The sequence below is a fragment of the Netta rufina genome (assembly GCF_964035555.1).
Source record: "Netta rufina genome assembly, chromosome: 18".
NCBI classification, from domain to species: domain Eukaryota; kingdom Metazoa; phylum Chordata; class Aves; order Anseriformes; family Anatidae; genus Netta; species Netta rufina.
The window spans coordinates 3804125-3808646 of NC_140142.1; the positions used below are offsets into that span (position 1 = coordinate 3804125).

At 51.9% G+C, this 4522-nt stretch overlaps 1 pseudogene across 1 annotated transcript; it reads right to left on the reverse strand.

Moving 5' to 3' along the window:
* Positions 1-2005: 2005 nt before the first annotated feature.
* LOC311216236 (olfactory receptor 14C36-like) lies at positions 2006-4199 on the reverse strand (annotated as a pseudogene). The gene is made up of 2 exons: positions 4178-4199; positions 2006-2968 (listed from the first exon to the last, which is right to left on the reverse strand). The product of its transcript is annotated as an olfactory receptor 14C36-like (transcript).
* Positions 4200-4522: the final 323 nt, after the last annotated feature.

Sequence of the window (4522 nt, forward strand, 5' to 3'; positions counted from 1 at the left end):
CCAGAGAAGGGCGACGAAGCTGGTGAGGGGCCTGGAGAACAAGTCCTACGAGGAGCAGCTGAGGGAGGTGGGCTTGTTCAGCCTGGAGAAGAGGAGGCTCAGGGGCGACCTTATCGCTCTCTACAGCAACCTCAAAGGAGGCTGTAGAGAGGTGGGGGTTGGTCTGTTCTCCCATGTGCCTGGTGACAGGACGAGGGGGAATGGGCTTAAGTTGAGCCAGGGGAGTTTTAGGTTAGATGTTAGGAAGAACTTCTTTACTGAAAGGGTTGTGAGGCATTGGAACAGGCTGCCCAGGGAAGTGGTGGAGTCACCATCCCTGGAAGCCTTTAAAAGACGTTTAGATGTAGAGCTTAGGGATATGGCTTAGTGGGGACTATTAGCGTTAGGTCAGAGGTTGGACTCGATGATCTTGAGGTCTCTTCCAACCTAGAAATTCTGTGATTCTGTGATCTCCTGCCCCAGCACGAGGAATGTGACTGTGGCAGGGACTGTGAGGTCACTTCTGTCTCTGCACTTGATAGGGCAGCAGCAGGAATGTGTCACAGAAAGTGACTGTGAGGTCACTAGTGTCTGGAGGTGGCAGGTCACCATTGACTTCTCCCTGGGAGCTGCACTTTTGGGCTGACATCTGGCAGTGGCCCTGCTAGGCCAGCAGAAGGCACCTGCTTGGCATGCTGACTGTTGGCATTTGTCCTTGCAACAATGTGCAGGGCTGAGGAGGTGTCAAAATGAAGTTCTTCTAATAGCATCACACTACCCACCACATCCCACAGACCCCAAGACTAGCCCTGAGCCAGACATGGGTGTGCAGGGTCTCCTCTCCCAGTGGCCTTGGTCAGGCCTTGGCCCTTCAGCTTCACTAAAACCAACCAAGATTTTTCTCAGCACAGTGCTTTGCCTGTCTGTAACCACGGCCTACAATTATCTCCCCTAAGAAGGCCCTGGGGAGGCTTCATTAGTAACAGCCCTCAGTGGGGCCCATTAATACTCCAAGTCACTTCAACTTTTCCTTCTGACTTTAGCTTCTCAAGTGGTTACATCACTCTCCTCTCACTACCTGAGCCAAGTACAGGGGGACGATCACTTCCCTGGACCTGCTGGCCACACTGCTTCTTATGCAAGCCAGGATGCTGTTGGCCTTCTTGGCCACCTGAGCACACTGCTGGCCCATATTCAGTCGACTATTAACCATCACTCCCAGGTCCTTCTCTGCCAGGCAGATTTCCAACCACTCATCTCCCAGCCTGTAGCTCTGTTTGGGGTTGTTGTGCCCCAGGTGAGGAACCCCGCACAAAGAACCCCAGAAAACAGAAGAGCAGGGAGAAACCCCTTGGCTGTGTTCCTGATAGCACATTTGGAAGAGGTGTCCAGGCTTCTGGGTTTGCCCAGAGCAAGACCCTCCTGTTACTGTGGTGCTAGTAGGGAGGCCAGCTGTGACCCAGGGCTGCACAGTGCCTGCTGCTGCCTGCAGCCACAGGGATGCCACTGCAGAGAAAACAGGTCTGTCACCAAGGTACATGAGATCTGACAGCTTGTCCAAATAAAAGAGCACAGGAGAAAACACTGGAAGCCAGAAGAGAGCAGCAGCGAAAAGGCCACGTCCTGCTGCTGGCCATGGCCATGGCTCCAGAGAAGCAGCAGCCCCCACCCAAACTCCATGTAGCAGCTGGGCTCTTGGCCCTGAGCCCCTCCTGTGTGCTGGGGCTGCTCCCCCAGCTCCAGAGGGTATGGGAAGAGATGGCAGCTGATAACAGTGTAGTTCTGATGTGTTGTTTTATTATTTTTTTTAATTGAGTTTTTCTACATAACCAGCTTCTTTCAGTAATTAGATGACTGGGTATGATGACTGAGTAGATGACTGTAAATGAAAAAGTAAAAATAGGAAAGTCAGGTAGCAGGTTAACGATAACAGAATTTAAATCAAAACAAATAATTTGTAGAAAATATTTATAGAGAAAGATAGTAACAAAAATTTTCCTCACAGTTCCTGAAATAATCAGGGAACTCACAGACATTGATTGCAAAGAAACACGTATCCAAAGAGTTTCCTTACTGCATCCTTGAACTCCTGGTTCCTCATGCTGTAGATGAGGGGGTTCAGTGCTGGAGGCACCACGGAGTACAGAAATGACACCACCAGGTCCAGGGATGGACAGGAAATAGAGGGGGGCTTCAGGTAGGCAAATATGGCAGTACTGACAAACAGGGAGACCACGGCCAGGTGAGGGAGGCAAGTGGAAAAGGCTTTGTGCCGGCCCTGCTCAGAGGGCATCCTCAGCACTGCCCTGAGGATCTGCACATAGAATAACATGATGAAAACAAAGCAACAAGGCTAAAGAAACACTAAAAACTAGTGCCTCAACTTCCCTGAGGTAGGCATCTGAGCAGGAGAGCTTGAGGATCTGGGGGATTTCACAGAAGAACTGGTCCACAGCATTGCCTTGGCAGAGGGGCAGGGAAAAAGTAGTGGCCGTGTGCAGGACAGCATTGAGAAAGCCACTGCCCCAGGCAGCTGCTGCCATCTGGGCACAAGCTCTGCTGCCCAGGAGGCTCCCGTAGTGCAGGGGCTTGCAGATGGCAACGTAGCGGTCATAGGCCATGACGGTGAGAAGGGAATACTCTGCTCCAACCAGGAAAACTAAAAGGAAGACCTGTGCAGCACATCCTTGATAGGAGATGGCCCTGGTGTCCCAGAGGGCATTGGCCATGGCTTTGGGCAGAGTGGTGGAGATGCAGCCCAGGTCCAGGAGGGCGAGGTTGAGGAGGAAGAAGTACATGGGGGTGTGGAGGCGGTGGTGGCAGGCTACGGCGCTGAGGATGAGGCCGTTGCCCAGGAGGGCAGCCAGGTAGATGCCCAGGAAGAGCGCGAAGTGCAGGAGCTGCAGCTCGTGCGTGTCTGCGAATGCCAGCAGGAGGAACTCAGTCACAGAGCTGATGTTGGGCATTTCCTGCTTCTGGTCATGAGGTCCTGCACAAGGAACAGAAAAACACTGAGAGTTTATCAGAGTTATCTTAACAGAGTTGTCTTACAAAAAAAATAAAAAATAATAATTCTTTTATGACTTAATTTCACATTTCAGAGGAAAACTCATTCCATTTTTCATTTAATCCATCCCAAATGATTCTCCATTTCCATTCAGACTTTTGACAGGTCCTTTTCATGAGTTCTGGCTGGTGCTGCTAGAGGGTGTCACTGAGAGCATGGGACTTGCTGTGGGCAATTCGGGAGTCAGTCCTGCCCTAAGTTAGTGGTAAAGATCATATAGTGACTTTTATTTTGTCTCTTTTGTGCTAGCAGCCCCACTGTACTCAAAGTAAAACCTTGTATGTCATCAACGTGGTGATGGCTTCAGTGCAGTGTCCTTGGGAGAGCACATCAAGTCTGTGTGTTAGTCCTAGTGTCAACTGCCCTGTGCTGGTGTCTCTTTGACCTACTGGACAATTGCACTCCTATGTTTGCCTGAAACAAACCAGGATACTGCTGAGAGCAGAGGAATCCAGGCTCAAAGTGCCCATCTCCACACCCCTCACCCTGTCCCTGTACTCCCCTTCCCCCAAGCACACCGAGGGCTCACGCCATGGGCATGTGAAACCCCCATCCCCAGCCAGCCTGGGAACAAGACCAGCAGCAGCATGGCCAGCTGGAGAAGCCAGGAGGAATGCCAGCGTGCTGCTGCCAGGGGAGGCAAGGCCAGGGAGGGACAGACGGACACTCAGCAGACCCTCCTGTGCTGCAGCTCTGCCTGAGAATAGGCAGCTCCTGCTCATTGCGAATGCTGTTTGCTCTGCTTTGGCCTGCAAACACCTCTCAAAGACAGGGGATATCAGGGGGGTTCTAGCTCCAAAAAATCAGCGAGGATAAAACCTGGGAGGACCACAATATGATGTTGGTGCAGTCCGTGAGATGAGGTTTGGGAAGGTACTTTACAAATTTCATCACTGACATATCAATTTCTCAGTGCTATGCTCCAGGAGTCTCAGTCTCCTGTACAGCCCTGAAAATTCATTACCATGAAACCTTTGTCCACTCCACTGCAAGAATATGAATACACTGACTGAAAAAAACGTCTTGCTTTTCAGGTAGTCCCTGCCCAGGTCTTTCTCTTGAAAAATCCAATTTTAAAGGCCACTCTCTAATGCGTTTTCTACTCCTCACTGGAGAAACAGAGAGACCTACCCTGACAGATGCTATCAGCCATCGGATGTGCCAGCTGTACAAGACCCCTCTGGCAACCCGACCTGCAGTGCCCTGCTGCCAGAGCCTCACGGTGTCAAGAGCCTGCAGATGTGTCCTGCCACACGCTGCCCTCTGTTGTTGCGCTCCTCAGTGCCTCCAAGCCCTCTCTCCTTCTCTCCTCTCTGTGTGCCAGCTGCGGTCAGAGCCCCCAGCCCTGCTGTGCTGTGCAGAGGAGCTGCTCCTGGCCACAGCTGTCTCTCTGCAGCACTTGCCAGGAGCTCCGCTTGGGTCCAGGAACCCGGCCCAGCTCAGCAGCACAGCACCCGACCATGGCATCGCTTGCTC